Source organism: Paroedura picta, chromosome 13 (assembly GCF_049243985.1).
Source record: "Paroedura picta isolate Pp20150507F chromosome 13, Ppicta_v3.0, whole genome shotgun sequence".
Taxonomy (NCBI): domain Eukaryota; kingdom Metazoa; phylum Chordata; class Lepidosauria; order Squamata; family Gekkonidae; genus Paroedura; species Paroedura picta.
In genome coordinates, this window is record NC_135381.1 from 15,851,340 (window position 1) to 15,875,682 (window position 24,343).

The 24,343-nt window shown below is 44.6% G+C and overlaps 1 long non-coding RNA gene across 1 annotated transcript; it reads left to right on the forward strand.

Annotated features, from left to right (window-relative positions):
* The first annotated feature begins 236 nt into the window (after window positions 1-236).
* On the forward strand, window positions 237-19,135 carry LOC143822970 (uncharacterized). The gene is made up of 4 exons (XR_013226339.1): window positions 237-345; window positions 12,300-12,413; window positions 12,492-12,674; window positions 16,866-19,135. It is a non-coding gene; the product is annotated as an uncharacterized LOC143822970 (long non-coding RNA).
* Window positions 19,136-24,343: the final 5,208 nt, after the last annotated feature.

A 24,343-nucleotide genomic window follows, 5' to 3' on the forward strand; every position in this document is an offset into this window, starting at 1 on the left:
CAGGGGCCTTCCATTGGCCTTCTGCTCAGTATCCTGGTATTCTTTTGGCAATGATAACTGCCATGTCTTCCAGATGTGCACTTGTTTTGGGAAGTGCCTCCTGCCTGCCTGAAGCACAGCAAGATTTAAATAGTCTACACTCCAGTATGTAATTTCTTTACCTTCTTGCTGATGATTATTTAGAGGGTTTGGACTTTGCTTCTTCGGAAAGCTTCAGCTTTTTAAAAGGCATCAATATTTAACTGGGCCTTGGGGCTTCCACACACTTGCAACAGACCTGAGCCAGTTTTACACACAGGTCTCTCTGTTATTCTGTGAGAAATGGTTGTCGGGGCTTTTCGTCAGGTAAGTCAGCTATGTGTAATCTTTTTTTTTCTTGTTTTGAAAGAAAAAGCACTTCTTGTTTCCACAATGGCTTGAGGGAAAGACAAGGAAGAATGTTGGGTGCTTAATAGCTCTCCATTCCAGAGGAGGTGCTGTTCTTTCTCTTTCTTCCGGCCTGACCATCTCCTTGATCAAGCGCTTGACTGCAGTTTGGGGAGGCAGAGAGTGACCTTCTGGCCATTCTCTGGCAGAAATGTGAATGAGAGCAGTGTTAACAACTTTTGGGGCTGAGAAACAGAACAGAGGTGGGGATGAGCCAATAAGACCATTTTCCTTTCTTTTCTCCTTCCGTGTGTCATCTCCATCATCAGTCTGAGAGTCCACCTCATTTATGTTGCGGGCGCAAATGATTATTTTTACTACTTTGGTGACATTTAGATGTATGCCCCGCTCACCTACCATTGGTGTACAATTTTGCCCCCGCAAATAATGTTGAAAAATAATGTATGGGAGAAATTCCAGCTCCTGAAAATAGAAAGCAGTAGGCACGTCTCTTTCATACAAGGGGGGCTTTACAAAGTGAGGGTATTGCAATTGAACAAGCAAACTTATGGGATTTGTTATAGTTTCTGGTACTGGATGAGAACAGGAATCAGCTTCTCCTGAGCCTGGCTGGTGGGACTAATGGATTCTTCTACTGTACAGGGTGTCCTTAATGTTAAAATGGTTTATGTTCCCACTATCCCTCTGAGCCCAAATCAGTCCCTCTTTCCTAGTACTTCACCCTGACAAATCCTCTTTTATTTTCGTTGGGGGCTTGGAGACATGGCCCATGCCTTTTAAAAATGTTGTCTATGTGCACGAGAATTATTTAAGTCTCAGTCCCCCTGCCCCACCTTGGTTCTTTGAATAACACAATCTACTGAGGGTGATAGAAGACTCCACGGCTTCAGAGGGCAGTGGGGAATCTCTTGGCTTGGTCCAGTTATATTAGAAACTCTCTAAAATTAGAAAACCAGCATGGTAAGCTGTATAATTCCTTCTTAATGTACAAGTTTTCTTTTTGCATGGAAGGTGTTTAATGGGGTTGGAGGGATTAAAGGGTGTGTTCTGTACTGATTGCAATAATTTCTTATGAGTAGGACTCAGAAGGTTGCTATAGGGCAGGGGTAGTCAACCTGTGGCCCTCCAGATGTCCATGGACTACAATTCCCATGAGTCCCTGCCAGCAAACGCTGGCAGGGGCTCATGGGAATTGTAGTCCATGAACATCTGGAGGACCACAGGTTGACTACCCCTGCTATAGGGGACAAGTTTGCTACAATATGGGGCTTGCCTTGTTGGGGTTCTACAAGGTTTCCCGACAGGATGTCGCCAATATTATCTATGTTTCTTTATCCTGCTGATGTTACAGTCTCTGAACCAGAGCCTGGCAGCTGTAGTTGAATAGCTATGGGTTAAACAAGCTGAAACTGAATCCTGAGGAGACAGAGGTAATATTAATTGGGAAGGCCAAGGCCCTAAAGCACATGGAACTCCCCACTTTTGACGGAGTCCAATTATTGTCACAGATGCAGGAAAGACTTAAGTAATCACCTAGGTGAGAATCTGGATCCTACTTTACTACTGGTAAAGCGGGCTTAAGCAGTGGCAAAATAGGCATTCTGTCAACTCAGTTTAATTTGGAAAATGGCTCCCAACCTTGAATCATCTGATTTGGCCACATAGATCCATGCTATGGTCCGGCTGCGGAGTCTATATATAATTACCACTCTGCAGAAACTCCGCTGGTTACCAATCTCTTGTAGCCTCAGTTCAAGGTTCTTGAACAAAGCTCTTAATGGTATCGGACCCACATACCTGCAGGATAACTGCTCCAGCTATGCTCTACTGTGTCAGCTTCATTTATTTGAGCAAAACCTTCTAAAGGTGCCTCTCTGCAAACAGGCAGAATCAGCAACTGCCCATTCACAGGAATTCTCTCTGGTGGTTGCCACAGTATGGAACACTTCAGTCATTTCACAAAATGTGCAAAACCAAATTGTTCCAGAGGGGATTCTTATACAGGTAGTAAAGCTGTGGTATAATGGATCAGCTCAGGAGGTGACCTCCATTATGGATAATGGGTTTTATTCCCCCACCAGTCTTCAGTCCCTGGCTGACTGCATTATGTGGTCTTATTGGGAATCTTTGCTGTTAGATCCACTTGCCGATTGACTAAATAGCTTTGGTGTTGGACTCCAGCATTATCATTCAGTTATTATCACATTTTGCACTCAGCTTATTGACTAGCTGAATAGTTTTACCATACTTGGAAACCACCTTCAGACCCAGTCAGGTAGGTGGACTACCAGTGAGGACAGACAGAAGAGCCTGCAGCCTGAATGGGCGCAGTCTGTTCTAGCCGCCTGAGGAGTCATCCGCCTCACTGGTGCCTTGTTCTGCTGCCTGTACACACCAAGGCTAAGTTTGGTCCTTGAGGGGGCAGAGTGAAGGTCTCATGACTCAGGCATGTATGCAAATGTACAGGCACAATATGCCAGAGCACTGAAGCCTCTTTTCTCCTCCCACCATCCCATAATAGCATATTCAGATAATAAATGTGACTGTATTCTGCATTTCAACTATTCTATGCTGTGTATAATGCTGTCTATGCCTTTGGAAGATGGACATATTCTTAAATTTTAGGGGGTGAAAGGAAAAGATACTTGTGTGGCCAGCACATGTGGACCAAGCAGAAAAGAGCCTTCAGAGAGCTGGACTGAGCATGAGAAAGGGGCACTCAGATTCTTGATGTGCAAACTGGTGTTTGAAAAACAAATTAATCTGAACATTTTAGAAGTATAAAAATGCATTGTCAGTATTCTGAGACACCGCCGGGTACCAGCTTGGGGGGATGGGGGCAGGCACAAGGTTTAAATACATGTCCCTATGTAAGGACCATCAAGTGTCAGGAGCCTGGACTGTGTTGCAGGAGCAGCCCTCTCTTGGAAGAAATCCAGCACAACTCCACTGAGTAGAAAGAATTCAGCCTTTATTGAGAATAACAGCAGTGCACATAGGAAGCCCTAGGTACAGGAACATAAGTGTTTGTAGATAGAAGGTGGGTGCTTTCCCCAGCCTATATAGGGTGGCACAAATTCAGGTGGGAGAAAACTTCCTCTTGTAGGTGCAAACTCAGGAGACATCTAGTCTCTTTTCCCAGGCTTTAGATTGCTCACAGCTGGCTCTAGCTGGTTTTCTTCCAAACCAAGGACACTAAAAGGTAGGAGGGGGGATGGAGCCTCATATCTCCTGGCTGTAAACAAGGGAGCCGAAAGAGTGAACAGAAATCTGGGGAGCCGGAAGTTGAACCAAAGGGTTTGAATCTTCAAGCCACTTCTCCGGGGCAGTCTGGGAGGTGGAATATGACAACAAGCAATTTATGGTGACCCTGGCAAGGACTTTCTGAGACAAGTGGGAAGCAGAGCTGGTTTGATGTTGTCTTCCTTGGTGGTCTCCTATCCAACTACTGACCTTAGCTTCCAACATATAATGGGACTTAACTAGATCATGCCCCCTTCCCATTCTTAAGTATAGTCAAGATTAATTTCCATGTTAACAGTATTGACTTGCTGTGTTGGCTCGTCAGTATGTCAGAATAGCTGTAGCGATGCTAACTCTACAGTTCAGACTTTCATTCTGTGTTGTGTTTTAATTTGGGGGGACTTCTATCTCATAGAATCATAAAGTTGGAATGGATATCCAGGGTCCTCTAGTCCAGGGGTACTCAACCTGTGGTCCTCCAGATGTTCATCGACTACAGTTCCCATGAGCATTTGCTGGCTGGGGCCCATAGGAATTGTAGTCCATGAACATCTGGAGGACCACAGGTTGACTACCCTTAGCTGCCCACCCACTGTGACCCCAATTCAATGTCCAGATGATGCCCCCCCCAAAAAAAACAGATTCCCTGGTCAGTCTGGTCAGGAAGAAATTTGCCTTCTGACCCCAAAATAGCAATCGGCATTTCCCTGGGCATGCAAGAAAGGGCCAGAAGAGCCAAGCTCAGACACAATCCCTTCTGCCCACCCTCTTACAATCTGGTACTCATAGCTAGCTTCGGAGGACCATTTCACTCTTTCTAACATGAATCATGTAGACTAATGCAAAACTACTGAAGTTGCCAAAGACTGAGTTACTTTTGGAGAACCTTCCAATCCAGCTTGGTACTCAGCAGGGGCAATGTGGCTTGCCTGGTTCCAACTGGAAACGGCTTCTGCAAGCAAGCTCTAAATGCCCTTCTAGGAAGGCTAAATTTCATAACAAGCAAGACAGGTGAGAAGAGCCCCGACTCGTGAGCAAAAGATACCTGGAGTTGTACAGGCAATGGCCACTGGGCCCTGCCAAGTCCCCATGGGTGGTTGGAGCCACAAACTCTGACCAGCCTACACTCTGACATCAACCCTAGAGAGTAGAAGATAGCTTGGCAGCATGCATGCAAGCCCGTCCCCCAGAATCCATGGACCTGAGGCTGGCCGTTGCAGTACAATGCCCAACACAACAAACCCCCATGGCCTTCCCCATGACACAGGAATCAGTGTGAGACAGCCCTGATGGCCACCAGTCTCCTGTCCTACCTCCCTGGCAACAGGAACTAGCCAAGAACTTGCAGCCCCTCCACCACTGCCCTCAGGGGGCTTGTGGGATGTCGGGCACCAGGGGGGTCATTTGTGGGCAGGTGTTTCTCTGCAAAGGCCCCAGCTCCTGTGTCACCAAGCCCCACCTTCCCCAGGCACCAAATAGGGTAGGAATGCATCTGTGCAGCATGCTGACTGGGAAAGACACATCTCCTCTTGCAGTGGTTTTAGCTTTTTGGACATTAGTGTGGATTTTAATCCATTTGGCATGTATAAGAAATGTTATTTTGCAAGCTGCCTTCAGGTCCCAGCTGGGGCTGTAAGGCACAGAATGCATTTTAATGAACAATAATATTTATATCTAATACCGGAGCTGGAAGGATCTGGCTGAAGTCTCACTTCACCTGAGGATGACTTAAATCATCCAGAAGCAGCATGCTGAAAAGGGCCCTGTGGGTGGCCGGTCATTTACAGAGCACCCGTCTGTAGCCAGCGCAGCTAATGAACTGGCTCCTTGGACAAGCTTTGTACTCCCATGGGCAATTAGCCAGCGCTGTCAACTCAATTTGCCGAGCAAATGCATGCGTGCTTTCCATGGACATAGCGCTAGGTTGGGCTCTCCTAGCTCAGGTGGGCTCGTGATGAAAGTCCGAGAGCCGCCTTGTTATTGGCTTGCTTGCTCCTGGAGCCCTCAGAAAAAGTTCAGCCCACGTCATGCTGGTGTTATCACACCTACAACCATTATGACATTGCCCCTTGGGAAAGCGGGTAGCAGCGATTTAAAACCACTAAGGTGCAAATTGTGGCACGGTACATTATTATGCTGTCAGACTGGATTGCTGCAAATCAACTTGGAATAAACTGATGAGTTTGTAAACACAAACTTTGGTTGTAGCCAAATTTACCCATTCTGAAAGCTCTTGTAGTTTCTCATCAACTAATGTGAGTTGTAGGGAGTCAGAGTTTGGGTCATTCTAAAGATTTAATGCTCACGGGCCTGCAAAATAGGTGGCTTGGAGCACCTGGGTGGAGTCTGCATGGAGCTTTTATTCCAATCCCAGGTCGATTCAGTCCCTGTCATCTCCCCTGAATGCGATTTCCAGTTTGATTCTGTCTGATTTAAATTTTCCCTCTGCAACAAGCATGATTGATCCGGAGTGACCCCACCTTTATCCTGCAATATCCTAGAGTGGTTTTAACCCTCAATATTTGAAGAATTGGGTTGAGAAAGCATGCGGAGCTCTGCCTGCTTTGAATCTGTTGCTGACTCTGTGGTGGAGAAGCCCTGATTGGCCAAGGCTGCCCAGGTGACAAGCTTGCTTTAAAGGGGAAGCCCTAATTTCTCTCAGCAGAAGCTCCCAGAAGCCCTAACTTCTGTCAGTAGAGTTTTGCCTCTTGGTTTTTTTCTCCGCTGTCTCCAATCCTCTCCTCCCCCCCCCCTTCAAGAAAAGAAAGAAAGTGACTCCTGCTGTGCTTGGCTCCCCCCTTCCCCTTCTGAGGTTCCCTAACCATATGCAGAATACTTTTCTGTTTCAATGGTGGTGTGTGGGGGGGGGAAGACCTGAGTTCAAATCGATCTGGGTTCAGCAGGATCCACAACGGAATAAACAAAGGAAATGCAGATTCAGCCCTGGTCTGCTGAACGCCGGTCAAGTGCACCAAAAGCTCCTTCGCCATTCTGAGATGGAGAACTTCTCAGGCAACTGATAACATTTCATTAGGAACTTTGGCCATTATTAATGTGAGTGAAAAAGAGCGGCTGACTTCCTTGTACTGAGATTATTTCTGTCCACAGCTGTGCGGGGGACAGGATGAAGCAGGTAAACGTGAGCTGCAGGAGGGACACTACCCAGCCTTAATTTTGCATGTGGGCGATCTTTTGAGTCTCTTGTGTAGGGCTTCCTTTGAATTCCTTTCAGTCCAGGGCAACGAAGCCAAATTTCCGTGATAACAGCAGCACAGCACAATCAGCAGATTGTATGGCAAACCTGTCCATGAACTTTCCCACTTCGGTCTTGTTTCCTTACTGCTCTATTGGATACTGCCTACTGCTATTACTGCAACTAGTATTGTTATTTATACCCATTGATTCTCTGTACTGTTCCGTTCTGCCAAGTTTTATGAAAACCACCCTGAGCACCAGGGGGAGTGCGGTATATAAATGTAAAAATAAATAAATAAAAACCTGTGTCAGGTCGAGTCTTTATTATTACGGTACTAGACCAGTAGTCAAATTACAAGGTGCATAAAAACATCTGGCATTAACAAGATAAAAGAATCATTGATGACTTAAATATTATAAAAGATAAAAACATTCCAGCTATAAGAATCATTCTGGTTTTAAAACTCACAAGCATTGTCTCAAGCAATTGAGACTAACTCTACCTAAGTTGCTCCGAATCCAACCAGCTCTTCCTTGTTTTGATTGCTCTCCAAGCAAATCTGGCCACAGCAGAAGTTATTTCTGTGCTTTTGTCTGACAACATGTCTGTGATTGCCTCTGAGTTGGGCTTATTCTGTAGGGAAGATATAAGTTCTCCCCTGAATTGATCGTATAGCCTAAAAACCTGTGTACACCATTTTATTTTGATTCCTTGCTTGGAATAAAACAATGAATGCAGTGAATGTTGAGGGAGTTAACGTCTCACCTTGTCCTGCACCCTTACTGAAAAGTCTTACTGGGTACCTGAGCTGATGGTTGCAAGACTCAGAAAGACACCCATTTTAAAACTGCCAGAGCCTCGTTTCCATGGTTCACAGCTTGTTAAGAGTGAGATTTTAACACTGTTCGCAGCGATGTCTTGGCACCACATGTTCAAATAGCTGCATACATAGTGCTTGCCTGGGTAGACCTAGCACTTCCGCTTGATATTTTAAAACTGGAGATGGTGTGAACCTCTCCAGAGATTTTTTGGAAATGTTTGCGTTTTGCGAAGTTCTTTCTGTCCAGAAGACTATTGATTCTGCCTCTCAGGTTTAAAAAAATATTTACTGCTGTTCAAGCCCTAATGCATTGAGGGGCAGGAGATTCCCATACAAGGTTCCCCTGGAACACTGTCTGTAGGTTTTTCTTAACCAAACCTTTCTCTGTCTGCTTAAGAATTTCCTCTTCTAGAACAAAAATTATTTTCCAATCTCGCACTAAGGTGATCAGACTGGGGGAGAGGTGTACTAAAAACGGGCACCCAATATTTATTGCTTTAATAGCACCACCTCCCCCACTGAGACTCAAGGCTGGTTAGAGAGTGTTAAAACAATGCAATCGAATAGCATGAGACGCCCGACAGACAATGCCACAGGGCTGGGATCACAAAATGAGACACAGTGCAAAGGAAAAAGACATGTCAGGCATGGCATGGTGTAAGCCAGGGGTAGTCAAACTGCAGCCCTCCAGATGTCCAGGGACTACGATTCCCAGAAGCCCCTGCCAGCGAATGCTGGCAGGGGCTTCTGGGAATTGTAGTCCATGGACATCTGGAGGGCCGCAGTTTGACTACCCCTGGTGTAACCTGTGTGCGAAAGGATGGGCTTGCAAAAGAAAGACTTTTGGTGTGATGCCAGCATTTGCTGGCAGGGGCTCATGGGCATTGTAGTCCATGGACATCTGGAGGACCACAGGCTGACTACCCCTGCTGTAGCCCAAAGAGACATTAGGACCTTGATTCCAAGGATGGGCTCTTTTCAGGGGCATTCTTTCAGATGTTGGCTGCAGGCTGCAGTTCACAGGTTTCAGTGGGCAGTGGGATTTCAACATAAAGACCCTTGATGGATATATGCGTGATTCAACTGCCAAAACAAGCTGCTTTTCTTTCTTTTCAAAGCATATGTTGTGTTACTTTTATATACTTCGTTAATCACGATATCAATGTCATTATAAGCATAGATGAAACACCACCTGTTTTTCTAGCAAAGGGCTTTGTCGTGCAACACCTGGCATCTGTGCCCATCAAATTCCTCATCATCACTATGACTCAGGGTTGAAATGGTCATAATAAGGATCACGGATCGCCATTTGCTGGCTGAAGAGGGAATTGCAAGCCTGCTGGTCCACTTGGGAAGGGGAGATGAGGGCTTAACCATTCAACTCCTGTACTGTTTCACTAATCAAAACTAGCCTCTTCCCCCAGTGTGCTGTCATTGACTTTAAAGAGTCCCTTTAGACACTAAGAGCTAGCAATGCTCCAGCTGACACCAGAAGAGCTCCTGCTATTAAAATTGACATCCAAGGTAAGTTCCTCTAAAACTGAGGCTCTCCAGATGTCCAAGGACTACAATTCCCATGAGCCCTTACCAGCATGTGCATGTGCTGGCAGAGGCTCATGGGAATTTTAGTCTATGGACATCTGGAAAGCCACAGTTTGGCTGACCCCACTCTGAATAAAGTAGCTGCTTTGAAGGGTAGACCCCATGGCATTCTATACCAGTGATGTCCCTCCCTTCTGCAAATCTCACCTTCCCCAGACTCCACCCCAAAATCTCCAGGCATGTCCCAGCCCAACTAACAGCACCTGTTGCAGCTGCAATTCCCAGTACTGAATTTTTTATTGTATGAGCAGGAATGTCAGTTCTGGCTTGGGAAATATCTGGAGATTTTATGGGAGAAATCAAAATCACACACAGAGCTGGAAAAGACTGTAAAAGGTCATCTAGTCCCTCCTTCACGGGGACGTAAAGATCACACACTAGGGACAGGGCCTTTTTGGTCCTGGCCCCTACCTGGTGGATTGAGCTGCCGGAAGAGCTGCGGGAGTTTTCGGCAGCTGCGCAATGCCTCGCTGAGGGGGAGCCCCAGCCATGGTGGCCGCTGGGGAGCAGCAAAGGTGAGCCGGTGGCAGAGTGGCAGGGCAGCCCCTGAGGCAGCAGCCGGGGAGGAAGACGAGGAGGAGCCGTAGCCCGGTACCGACTGATCCATGTACCGGTACCGGTCTCTGGCCCGGGGGTTGGGGACCACTGGTCTAGTAGACTCTGAGTTCTGGTATAATGAGGGGTCACTCTCTCAACTTCTCTCACCAGCTTTACCATTTAAAAAAAAATGTCTACCACCTACCACCTTCTTTATGTTCCTCTTTCTAAGCAAAACAAATGTAAATGAACACCTTCCCCTTTCTTCGTGCAGCAGAGCGGCAAGGGAGTAAGCCTGAAAAGGCAGATGTTTCCCTCGTCTCCTTATGAGGCCACATCCCTCTGCAACAACACGGCCCAATCCTGTCCCTGCCTGGCACATAATTGGCTTGCAATAACAAAGTTCGACCTGAATTAGACTAATTTGGGAGGACAACTTCATTTGCCCTCTGAGTCAGGGAAAGAACAAGCTAATTTGGGACAAGGCATAGAGGATTATTAAGCAGTGCTCATACTGTGGCCTCTCTGGCACATTCCCACTTTATTTAAAGGAAGTCTGTATGAAACAAGCCCACAGCAAGGGAGCATCAAGGGGCGAGATCAGTCAGGAACTGGCAGCGCAAGGATGTGAATGCCATCAGATGACGAGAGTGGCAGGTTGACAGTGGCATCTACTGCCCAAGGGAGTCATCAGCTTCCCCTCCCTGGCAGTTTTCGAGAAGAGGCTAGAAAGATACTCATCATGGATACTTTAGGTCAGCCATTGGGAAACCCCTGAAACATCCTTCAGGAAACCCCAGAAAGGCATGATTGTGCAGAATATGGTTGGGAAGCAGAGATGTGGACACGCCCACCCAAGGACCCTCCCCTTTCCAGCCCCTCCAGCCTCATCGTTGGCCGTTCTGGGAGGGGGAGGGGGAGGGGTTCAACATGGCCATATAGGATCATATCATTTGATAAATGTTTTAACACTTTTTAAAAAATGTAACAAAATTTTTAAATTTTGAAAAATTAAAAATTAATTAACACCAACCCATTTGGGAAACCCTTCCAGAGCCATCAAGGAACCCAGGTTTTTACAAAAGTCTGTTCCTGCACTGAGCAGGGGTTCGGACTAGATGGCCTGTATGGCCCCTTTCCAACTCTATGGTTCTATGACATCTCGATATTTTTTTTCTCTTAAAGTGGAATGAAGGAGTGAGGGTGGGCCACCCTCTGGTCACCAAATCCCTGGGCAGCATGATCAAACAAGCCTTTTAGTTGCTTCCCTTTTTAATATGACATGAGCCTCAGGATAGCCCTGTTTTCCTGCTTCTCCTAATGCCACTCTTGCATAAGAGCGAATGCAGATCAGGTTCCTGAGCAGGCATCACCTCAGAGAATGCCGAATCCATCAGGCAGCCATGCCTGCATGGACAGTCCGATGTGCCTTGGGGTTAGCCCTAGCACAAATTGAAATCTACAATACTGAGGCAGTATGAAAATCTAATATCGCCAGTCAACGTGCAGGAAGGGGGAAAGTGTCTTCTAGTTTAGAGAGTCAGGGTAGTTTTGAGTCTTCGCAAATGGAAAGAAGTAATTTAAATATCAAAATTTTGATAATTCTACTTATTTCTTGGAGAGGGGTGGCCTAGATATCCAAGGAATCAAACAAATAAACTAGTTTTACTCCACTGTTATCTCCTTAGTCTCAAGGTGTCTAGCAAAGAAACAACAAGCTGCAAATGCATAAATAAAATGTAATGATGCAATTCATTGAGTAATTAAAATAATGTAATAAACAAGCCATGAGATGCAAGCAGAATACAAGATAACACAGCACAGCCATATCAGACAAAACAATTTATCCTCCACCAAGGGCCCTCTTAAGTCTGACATGCCTTCCTAGATGTCAAAAGCTTTCTCCGCCCCCACTCTGATAAGCCATATCCATAGGGCTGATCCTGCTGTAGCAAAATGTATTTTTATATATATTTAATTCATTAACATCCCACCTTTCTCCCCAGTAGGGATCCAGGGTTGCTTGCATAGTTCTCCTTTCCTCCATTTTCTCCCCACAACAACCCTGTGAGGTAGGTCAGACAGAAAGAGTTTGAGTGGCCCAAGGTCTCATAGTGAGTTTCCAAGTGGGGATTTGAACCTAGATCTCCCAGATTCTAGTCTGATGCTTTAACCTCTACACCACACTGACTGTTACTAAACTGGGTACCCCAAGGAGCAAAACTTGGATGACTGAAGAACACAGCTAGAGTTGGAGATGAGAATACTCTGTAAGATAGGGATTGGGATAGGGATAGGGATGTTGGTTCTGCCATCGGTTGGAGTTTTTAGATTGTATTGTTATTTATTGGGGATTAATTAAAAGCTTTTATGGGGATTCTTGTATTTTACCTTTTATCTTTTGTAAGCCACCTCGGGCTAACTTTGTCAGGAGGGGTGGGATATAAATTAAATAATAAATACATAAACAAATAAAATAAGATGCAATGCAATAAAGCATCTCATGTTTCACAGGAGTCTTCACCCACCCCTGCTAAATGAGCAATTTAGCAAAATCCCCTGGCTGAAATACCGCTTCAACCACAAGGTGGCCTTATGCAAGCTGAGCTTCAGATACATGTCTGGAAGGTAGGAAGAAGGGTGGCCTAACTTTGCAGGGTTGTTGTCAAATCTTATAATGCAGCTCATGTATGCATGCATGTGTAGCAGTCTAGGGACTCCAAAGACAACAAATAAAGGAGAAGAAGCAACAAACAAACGAGACAACAAACAAGTGAGAAGAATAGAGAAATTCTGTTTCTGCAGGAAGAACTACACAGAAAGAATCTTTGACAACTCATCGCCATTTTCCAGAATTGCTGACACCCCCCCCCCCCCGGCATCAGTCAGGTACCAAAATCAAAATGATAAAATGTTATGTTGAAGGACTATACACTAATGATGTGCCAGTCTAGTTATTTAGCACACAGGCTGCGCATCTTCCGGCCTTGGAAGCAAGAGGGGTGTGCAATTCCTGAGTTGGTTTGGTCGAGCTCTCTGGCTGGGAGTGGGGGAGAGCATTTGGACAGCTAACATTCGTGTCTAGGACAGAAACCAGGGCAATCCCTTTTCCTGGGGGTTGCTTACCAGCTTGGCCTAAAGTTCTGCCCCTGCAGACTCCTGCCTTTCAACCCCAAATCCAGCACTTGCAAAAATGTGGCTCAGCTGCAGCGGCTGCCCAGAGGGAAACTCATGCCAGCCCCTCTAACTTGTTTTCCTTCACTCCCAATGCCTCAAGTTCTTTCTCAAGCACGATCGCAGCAGAAATGGCCACTTGGAGGTTGTCCACCCTAATTTAGTAAGGCAGCATTCTCAGGACAGGAGGCTTCCTCTCAAAATACCCACTGGCAGGGCCCTCCGAAGTCAATGGGTGTGGAAGAAGAGTTGGGGAAGACACTTGGACTTTAATGATGTCATCAGGAGTACAGTGAAGAGCCTAGACTTCATTGCTACCATGGTAACCAGCTCTGGGTTGGGAAATACCTAGAGACTTTGCAGGTGGAGCTGGGAGTGGGTGAGATTTGGGGCAGGGCGGGACCTGAGGGGAGTATAATGCCATGGAATCCACCCTCTAAAGGAGCCATTCTCTCCAGGGGAGCTGATCTCATTAATCTGGAGATGATTTGTAATTTTGTAAAATGCCAAGATCCCACATGGAAATTGGCATCCCTAGACCATTGCAAGGTCCGAAACCATGCATCTTCTTTTCCATGAAAAAGGGGATAAAAGTATGTTAGTAAATCCCAGTTTGACTCCATATGGTGGTCATGGGGGGCAGAGTAGCTTTCCCATTATCGGTGGCAGGACCTTGTTCTCCCAAAGGGAAATTGTCCGAGTAGCCATTGGCTGTCAAAAGTTTGTGCTTTATCAGAAGTCCCAGCGCCTTCCCTAACAAAAGCTGTCTCCCCCATGAGGTTTCACTGTGTTGCCAGCTGACATTTTGAATCCTTGACAAGTTCCCTGTACACTCATTTTGTCTCCTTCTGCCTGTAAAATGTCTTGGCATGAAACATCTATTTTTATAGGTGGAGGGAAAGGAAGGCTTGCATGCAGATTTCCAAGAGCCCTCTTGCCCTCGTTGAAGGTGCCATAGAAGGATGACTCATTGGAAACTCTCCAAAAGATAACGGAGGAGGTTCTCCAATAAAACAGAAACCGGAGAACCTGCTGGCATTTTGCTTGGCTTCGTGTCCTTCATGAGTTCGGGACAGAAGTCTGAGTGCACATGCCAGATTTTTAAAAAGACAATAAGTTTACATAGAAATCTGTGTCTTTTTATTTTATTAGTTTTTTTTTCCACATTCACCATGAATCAAACAATCTATCGAGAAGACTGACTTAGGCCACTCTTTCTCTCTCCCCATTTAACCTGCAAGAATAAAGGAAACAATGGAAGTAGCTTTGCGGAGAAAAACAGGGTATAACTGGAGTAAATAAGCAAATCTAAAGTCGCCTCTTGTAGCTTGATGGAAGCTTTTAGTAGCAGCACCACTGTGCCAGTATTAGCATTTCTGCATGGGGGGTAAATGGTAATGCCTGGGGAAGGCACTGGCAAACCACCCCGTATTGAGTCTGCCATGAAAACGCTAGAGGGCATCACCCCAAGGGTCAGACACGACCCGGTGCTTGCACAGGGGATACCTTTACCTTATGCCCTGTAAAGCAGGGGTAGTCAACCGGTGGTCCTCCAGATGTTCATGGACTACAGTTCCCATGAGCCCCCTGCCAGCGTTTGCTGGCAGGGGCTCATGGGAATTGTAGTCCATGAATATCTGGAGGACCACAGGTTGACTATTCCTGCTGTAAAGCACTGCTTGGTAAATCCTGAATTTTTGTTAAAAGCTCCAGAGAATGGAGGGATACCAAGGACCATTCTGCACCCGGGAAATAAAGTGAGACACCCTCTGCAGATGCCATATTTTTGGCGTTTTAAATGACGTCGTCTGCATCCAGCGTCCCAGCAGCAATCCAGCAGCTATATCCTCCATTTTAATGCACGAGTTGGGGAATCCGCAGAATTGGATTCCCCCAACTATGTTGCATGTGCAGGAGGAGAGCGACCAGTACCAGTTGTTTATTCTCCAGGTTATCCTACAATCTCAGCTATACAAACTCCTCACCAGTAATCTGCAGAGAAACTTGTCTGTTAAAAAAAAAAAAAAACGGCCTTCAGAGGAAGAGACGCCTTTGGTTTTCCTTCCTAGGAACATGAGAACGATCACAATTTCTACTACCGCAGCCCTCAGTGCAGACTTTTAATTAGCAACTCAAACATGTGTTCTCCATCTTTTTAAGCTGCACTAGGAAGGCTCAGATGAGGTTTCTCCTGTGCCTCTGCTGCAGTGCGGGTGTCTTTAACATGACATGAAGGGAGAGATGAGTCAAGAAGAGACAACTAACCTTGTCTTTTGAAGAGATTTGTAATCCTCCTGTTCTTTCATTAGTGCAGCATTCAGGGGTTTCGCGGGGCCAGCTCCAGAGCACGGCAAAGGCAGGCATTTCTTTGCTGGCACCAGCAAAAGACCCACCAACAATGGACTGGGATGTGTATACAGACCAGCACAGTTGCCCCAGGACAGCTGCCAACCCTGCATAGGCTGACATTCATCAACAGTGACTAGGGTTGTCAGGTGCCCTCCAGTCACCGGCTGGGGATGGGTAGGTAGGTTGCCAGATCCTGGAGATTTGGGGATGGAGCCTGGGGAGGTTCAGTGATACAATGCCACAGAGGTTGAGCGATAGGGATGTGAGTGTCCTGCATAGTGCGGGGGGTTGGATGAGATGACTCAGGAGGTCCCTTCCAACTCTATGATTCTTTAGTTCTATAGAATGCACCCTCCAAGGCATCCATTTTCTCCAGGGGGAGTGGTTCCTGTGGTCTGGTGATTAGCTGTAATTCCAGGGGGTCCCCAGGTCCCAATTTGGGGCTGGCATCTCTACCAGTGACCCTGAAATGGCCAGAGGTCCCTAACCTGTGGGCATCTTTGGAATTCCGGCGCAGCATAGTGGGTGCAGCCACCACATGGCTGCCAGAGGAGGCAGAACCAGCCACAAAATGGCTGCAATTTATCTTTAGTCATACAGTGGCTTCTCTCCACAATCTAAGCCTTTGGATATAAATGGAAAGAATTCCTGATATGGGGGAATTATACCAACATAGTGGCTTGTAAGCTACATGTGGTTCTTTGAAATGCCTCCTGTGGCTTGTCTAAACACAATTCTCCAGTATTGCAGCCACTTAAGGTTCCTAGAAAGTGAGTGAGGACATTGCACAGTATTTATATTTATGTTTATGTTTATATTTATATTTATGTTTATGTTTATGTTTATGTTTATGTTTATGTTTATGTTTATGTTTATGTTTATATTTATATTTATATTTATATTTATATTTATATTTATATTTATATTCCACCACTCTCAAATGTCTCACAGCAGTTTACAAACATCCATGAATACAATAAAGTCCTGTAAAACCCATTAAAACACAATATCAATATGGCGGATAATAAATAATAAATATATAACCCACTCCCCTCCCCTGTTCAGCAAGGGTCTATCACTCTCTATCTGGGAGTGAGGGACTTAGTTGGTCTCAGCTCCACAGCTGACAGCGCCCGGGAGCCGCTCTGGCCTCAACCATATGCCTGGCGGAAGAGCCAGTAGAGTCTATAGTTAGTAGATGACTCCCTCCTTGAAACTGTCATACAGGTAAACAAAGCCTTCTGCTGAAGAGGACCGGCATGAATGTGAAGCCCTGGACAGAAGTAAAGAGTGTGTCCTTTCCAACAACCCCCTTCCCTTCTCTGCAGCCTCTGTGTTGTCATCCTAGCACCTAGATAGCTGCCAGGAGAAGAGCAAAAGAGGTCCCAGGGAATAAAACCACCACCACCACCCTGATGATAAAAGCTGGGGTTGGGAGGTTTTACTCCCTAGCCCGGTGCCTCCCTGTAGAATGCTCATGTCCCAGACCCAAAGCTCTTTAAGGAGAAATCCTGAGTGTCCTTTAATTCCATCTCTGCTGTCTTCCTCTCTCCCCAGTATGAGACAGAGCTGGCCAGGCCCACGCACAGGGGCCATGCAGGGAAGAGACAGGCAAGTCTCCCATCCTTCTGCAGAGCCAATGTACGGCAGCTGTGTGGCTCTTTAGGTTGAGGGTAATTCTAATTGTAGCTTTCTGCATACCACCGAGGATTGTGTAATGGGATGCTCTTTAAAAAAGAGGAACATTTTTTCAGGATGTTGCTTGGAGGCTGTAGCTCAGGGCAAGGACCATGGCCCAGTAGTGGAGCATCTCTTTGTCATGCAGGCAGTCCTGGATTCGATCCTCAGCACCTTGAGTAAGGTGGTAGTTGGTAGAAATGCATGAGATCCTGGGGAGCAGCTGCCAGTCAGAGTAGACAGAAATTAATGATCCCAGAATAAAACTGCTTCGTGTGTCCATTGGTTTCCTTGCCCTCGACATGCCTGGACTTTCCATTCCTACATCACACAGCACTCCAAAGCATACGAGGGTGAAGCCTGCTCTCCAGCTCCGAGTTTGTCTGGGCAGGAACGAAAAGCCGAAGGAAAGAAGTTCTCGCATGCAAGCCTCATTGATATGAAATAGCTCCATGCCCGGGAAGGGTAACTTCACAGCGAGACTGTCAGTGGCTGCCTTGCACGACAGAGGGCCTGTCAATTAGAGCCACCAGTCCTGGCTGCCCACAATAGAACTGTCATCAGGTTCGTAATGATAAAATGGATTTTCTGATGTCATGGGCCTCCCACGCTAACGAGCTCCTGGCTGAATGTCAAATCTTTATAAGGCAATTAAAAGGGGTAGCTCATCTGACTTGTACGGAAACCCCAGCATCCTGGCATTTCTAAACGCTGCAATTAATAGATTCAAGGAATGGAATGAAGCCAGCCTCTTGCTATTGTGCAGCATTCCACCCAGCCCCGTCCTGACCTCAAAGAAAAGGTGAGATTGAAGACGTGGTTGTTCCGTTTTGCCTCATTAACAAAAGCCGGTGTATAAACTTCCTCTCGGCTGCTTCTGCTGGCATCAAGTGGGACACAAATGTCCTGACCCACACGAAAAGGTCGCTAGGCTTTACCAAAGCTACTTAAAAAAAATTATCCTCAGATGTTTTTCAGGAGGAGATCCTCCTACGTCTAGCTGAAGATGTCATTTTGGTGAAATCTGGCTGCGGAGCCCAGGTCTTTTCAATTTCACTTCTGCCATGTGCTGTTGTTCCTTCTTGGGAGCAGGATACGGTGAGGGGAACAGCACTGTCCTTTAAAGAAAAGCAATCGCTTTAAAACTAACTAAAAAAAATGAAAATCCGTATTCAATATTGCAATCCAAATGATCTGGAGCTCAGCCGGAGGAACACATGCCATTCATTTTGATTGGCTGCACTCAGTTCTCCTGCAATCTGGGAGATATTGTGTCTGTTGCAAATAGTGAGAAAGGTCAGAGGAAGGAGGAGGTAATCTGGGGGGGGGGGGGTGGAATTAAACTGGTAGGAAAACTCCCAGTTGGAAATGTTAAACAGTTGGTGCAACAAAACAGAATTGCCTCATAAGACCTCCTCTCCCGAGTTTGTCTGTTTACCAGTCACAGTGCTGAATCAGGGAGATTTTCTGCATGAAAAGGTTGCATGTTTCAATCTAGATTTAGAGGATATCCTCCTTGGTTAGCAGGGGTTTCCCAATGAGGACTCAGCAGTTTATTTTCCAGTTGCCAATTGCTTCAGGCTTGTCCACAGTCAAAAGTGTCATGGCCATATATATGTAGAGGGCCAAATTGAGACCATGGAGCGTGTCTTATTCGAACGAAAACTGTATAACCAAATTCAAAAGGGTGTATTAGCAACAATGCTTTGTTGTTAATATGAGGCTTGAGGAAACAATGCCTTCCACTTCTATCAGACATTAATAAAACTTACATCAGGTATCACTAGATTTGCTTGGCTAGCTACTGTTATCAGAAGGAAATGGGCTATTCTTCCGTAAGCACCGAAATAAGAAATTTCTGTAGCAACCTAAAATGCATTCTTTTAGCAATTTTATTGTCTTTAGCTTTTGATAGGTAACACTGAAAGATGTAATTTAATAGAATCTCAAACAGCAGTTAATGGTTCTTATGAATGCTATATTAATGTTATATAATGTTTATTAAAATTATTTTACAAATTCTTGAACACCTTTTAGTGATTCTTATGAATGCTATATTAATGTTACATTTCAGGATGACATGATTAGATTGTTCTTATTTGTAAATTTGATATCTTATTTGTATCTTGTCTATACTGTGACTACTGGTCTGTGACTATGAATAAATGACTTTGTCTTTTTAATGTTTAAGAAAAAGCCAGACTTCTTGCTTTCTTCACTGGTTTTTGTAATCAGCTGTTTTATGCCTTCCTTAGTTTCTGATGGGAGGGTAACGTTATCAGCATACCAAGGATTATTTCTATTCTTTCAGCTACTAGAATGAAAAAAATCAAACAGGAAGAGAGATGGTTCATTTGAACTCTGGTGCTGCAGAAGACTGCTGTGGATTCTACCAGCAGCAAAAGTCACAAACAAGGAAATCCTACAGCGCATAAAGCCTGATCTATCACTGGAAGGCAAAAATCACAAAACTCTGACTCACTCACTTTGGCCAGATCATGCAATCCAACTCAATGTAGAAAGCAATTATGCTAGGACTGAGCAGTGATAAAAAGAAACCAGGCTGACAACAAACACAGTGTTAGACATGATCAATCTGGACACTCACCAGAGCAGCAGTCAACTAAAAGAAGCAGTGCAAGATCAAAAAATGTCATGACAGTTGAGCCATAGGATCACCAAAAATCGGACACGATTGAATGGCCAACATTAGTGTCCTGATTGGATATTTAGAGAGCATCAGCTCCTTTGAGCACATTTCCTCCCAATTTGTCTTCAGAATAAACAGACATATGCTCCTTTGCATATGTAACCTCTGCCAACAATTTATCCTTTGCTTTTCTCCCCACGAGGACCCACAATGATTTTGGTTCTCTCATTTTCCTTGGGTGGGCCTCTCTGTTGAACCTTTGATATATAAAAGAATAAAAGTATTGCTTAAAGAAGATGGGGAGATGGCAGAGAGAGTGGATTAATACTTAGTACGTTTTCATACCCATACAAGAGCCACTGTTGTTGGAAAGGGTGTCTGAAGAACACAGTCAAATTAATGTGATGAGAAATGAAGTTCTAGGACTACTAGGTGAACTGAAAAGTATTAAGTCTGCAGGTCTATGATGGCATACATTTGAGGGTTCTTAAATAACACACATGTGAAATTGGTAAGCTACTAACAAAGGATGCTACAGAGCTGGAAAAAGTACAAAGGAAAGTAGCCAAAACAATCAGGGGCCTGGAGCACCTTTCCTATGAAGAAAAGCTGGAGAGTATGGGACTTGGCTGTCAAGAAAAAACACAGCTATGGGGAGGCAGGATAGAGGTTTATAGGATTATGCATTTGTGGAGACAGTGAAGGTTTATCTTCTTCTCCCATAATATTTCAGCATGTGGGCACCCCATGAAATTATAGGACAATCGGTTGAGGGTCTTCTTGTGTTCTTGAATACTTTCTAAGTAAAAAGTTACTGGAAAAGGGAAAGCCAGAAATATTCTTGGAATCATAGAATCATAGAATCATAGAGTTGGAAGGGGCCATACAGGCCATCTAGTACAACCCCCTGCTCAATGCAGGATCACCCTAAGCATCCTAAAGCATCCAAGAAAAGTGTGTATCCAACCTTTGCTTGAAGACTGCCAGTGAGGGGGAGGCTGAACTACTCTGACTGTGAAAAACATTTTCCTGATATCTAGCCTATATCGTTGTACTTGAAGTTTAAACCCATTACTGCGTGTCCTCTCATCCTGCCCTCCTCCAAGTGACAACCTTTCAAATACTTAAAGAGGGCTATCATGTCCCCTCTCAACCTCCTTTTCTCCAGGCTGAAAATTCCCAAGTCCTTCAACCTATCTTCATAGGACTTGGTCCCTTGGTCCCTTCTTGAGAAACAATAGGTTTGATCCAGACTATTTTTTATTCAATCTTACCTCTCTGCTTACTATAGCCCTCCCCCTTCCCGCAATGATCCAAGATCCCCAACACAACTTGTTGGTAAAGCTGCCAGATGCAATCTGGTGCCTATTTTTGGTGTGGTTTTACCATTCACATTTAATTGAAACAATCTCCCTTACTGAAGAATGATTCTACACAAGGAATCAACCAAATTTTTAATTCAATAGGGGCTTTCCACAGAAATCCAATAAATATAGTCAGGATAACAAAGCTGAAAACAAAATTCCAGCTGCGGATTTTTTCACATGGCTGGGGGGGGAACATTCTCTTTAAGCTTCAGTTAGTAATTTGGAGACTTGATGGTATGCAATTCATCCAATTCCACATGTGCTTTGAAGTCCTCTTTCTCAATTTAATTTATATAACGTTTCCTCAAATATATTATGGCAGGTCAAAATCTTTCACATGGAAAGTTTCCCCAGTGCAAAAATGTGTGTTCATCAATATCCCATTTCTTCATAGAAAAAATGTCAATTTTAACAAAACATGTTTACTAGCAAGAAATGTTAAAACAATTTGTCATACTCAGTTGACATTTCAAAATGATGTGATGATTTTTTGTTTTTAAACTAAGATCTATTTTTGGTTCAAAAATGCGCAGCAAAGGCAAGATGCCGTCTGAAACTAATAATATAAATCTCCAACACAAAATATCATTCCATTTTTCAATATGCATTAATTATTTGACTTCCTTTGAATTTCTTCTAAAATCTTTAATGAGTAAGATAGTTGTTACTTATTGCTGAGTGGCACCTTTCCTGAACAAGGGGATATTTTCAAGATTTCTACTCAATGGGAGGACATATTTTCTGGAATGTTCAGGTTTCCAGTGGATTTTGTTCCATATTTATAACACAAATGTGCATTTTACATATGAGGACCCCACAGATCAGGGGCTCTGGAATACTGCATGTTTTTAATTATCTGCAACTTTTCATGTTTCCCATACTTAAAAGTACAGATGTGAATGTTTGTCATACATTGCATGCTTCACTGTGCATCATGTTCTCCCATCAAAAGTACAGTTGCTGGTGCATATTGTGAAACGGATGAAAAACTGATAGAAAGCAACAGCTGAAATGAACATGGCAATCCTATGCAGGGTTAGTCCGGTCTAATTCAATTGAAACTTGTCTGATTTGGACAACCACCAAGAAAAAGTAAACTTTTGTTTGAATAAGGAGGCATCAAATCATAAATTTCATCCATCAAGGAAAAAAAACCATCCATCACTGTCAATTATAATCTGCAACGGGGCTGGTCCCTACTGAATTGTATAATCCATCCATCCATTCATCCATCCATCCATTTGATTCACCCACCAGGAAGAATAAACACTGGATTGTTAGCTAGATTTCAGCTTCAAAGTACATGTGCTTCGACTGAAAAAAATGGCAATTAAGTGGAGCACTGACATTGTTGTATTTGTTTCTGATGCTGCAAATGTTCGAGTCGATACCCATCTGCCTGATTAAGAAATATGGCACTTGGATCCTTGCTGGGCTAATTATAATTATGGGATGTTATTAATTTTTATGTGCTGCTCAATACAAACATTAAGCCATTGGAGTGAGAGAACATGGACTTTCCTCAGGAAACATGTGCAGAAAATCATTGTAAAGGAGGATTTAGAAACCACGGGGTTAGGAGCTATGAAATTCAGATGGAGACGTAAAATTTTGTGTAGAAGGTTTTGCATTGTTTGATTCTTTAAGAATGCCAATGCAGGGGTTTGCTCTTGTGCAAAAGTAGCACTTTTCAAAAACCCTAGAAACAGTCAGGAGAGAGGAAAAGTATTAGGATGGAGGTCTAGGTAAAGTTCCCTGCAAAGCTCTGTTACTAAAGAAAAGGTTGCTGCTTCTGGTAAGCAGGGAGGAAGTCCTCTCAGGAAAAACAGCTTGACTGTAAGGAATTACTTGCAAGCAAGGCAAAGCAGAAGACAGGGAATGGGTGTGGCTGGAAAGCAGATAAAAAAGGAACTGCTATGTAGGGCAGGGGTAGTCAAACTGCGGCCCTCCAGATGTCCATGGACTACAATTTCCAGGAGCCCCTGCCAGCGTTCGCTGGCAGGGGCTCCTGGGAAATGTAGTCCATGGACATCTGGAGGGCCGCAGTTTGACTACCCCTGATGTAGGGTATGACTTGCTATGTGATGTTTGCTTCTGGAGGTGTGGCCCTGATCGCTAGTTATGGCATCTCAGGGATTGTCCAGTCCAGGTGTGTGTCGTATGTTGAGTGTGTTTGGTGAGTGTGAGGTCAAGTCGAGAGTCGGGAGAGGGATCTCAGGTGTAATTAACGGGTAGGTACTATTGTATTAAGGAAGTGAATTGATTGTGGGTTGATTGGATTGATTAAGGGTAGTTACGTGTTAAGACAAGAGTGATCATTGGGTTAGAGTAGAGAGGGGTGGGTTCAATTGATTTGGTATGATTGAATTAATTAGGTATGAATGGGCTGGAGGAGGGCAACTGATTGGATTGACTGGGGGTAATCGCTATGGGGTTATGAGAATCAACAGATTTAATTAATAGACAATAGCTTGTCTGAGTACAGGGTACAGAGTGATCACTTTGAGATGGGAGGGGGGAGGTGGATGTGTTGAATTAACTGGGTTGTATAATCACTGAGGTAATAGCAATTTGGGGTGAGTGCCTTTCCCTCCTCCCTTCCCTCCCTTTCCCCCTTTCCCTTTTTCTCCCATCATACAACTAGAGTTATTTATTTATTGATGTTTATGTTTATATATCACCTCTCTTGAATGTCTCACAGTGGTTTACAAGATCAATAAAATACAATAAAATCCCCTAAATACCCCATTAATATAATGGGACATAGCAAGAATAATAACATAACTAGATGGTGGATAATAAAATACCAGCCCATTCCCCCATTCAGCATGGGTCAACAACTCTCTATCTCCCTGGGAGCAAGGAACCTACTTGACCTCAATTTAGAGATCTTTAGATGACAATACTGGGTATCGAGTTCCCGCCTGCTGAATTATTCCCACTCACTGGGATATTTCCTGCCTAAATGATGTTGCTTGTTGAATTTATTCCCTTTCCCTTAACTGATTCCCACCTAAATTGGATCCTCATGTTGATTTGGCCTAGTCCCCCCCACACGCACACACACACAGAAATAAATATTTTGCCCGGCTTTGTCCTGGTAAATCTTCCTGCCAAAATAGCCCCCCCCTTGAAGTGAAGGTTCCCCCCCCCCTGCCAAAACCTGCTAACTTTTTCCTGCTTGGGTTTGTTTCTAGATCTTTGAAGGGTTTGGTCAACTTAGCCAGATTTTGATGGGATTTTGGTGGTCTTTTAGTATGTTAAGTGGGAGCTGTCAGAGTATTCTGGGAAAACTCTAGGTCCCACGTTGAGATTGGCATACTAGGCCAGAACTGGGGACC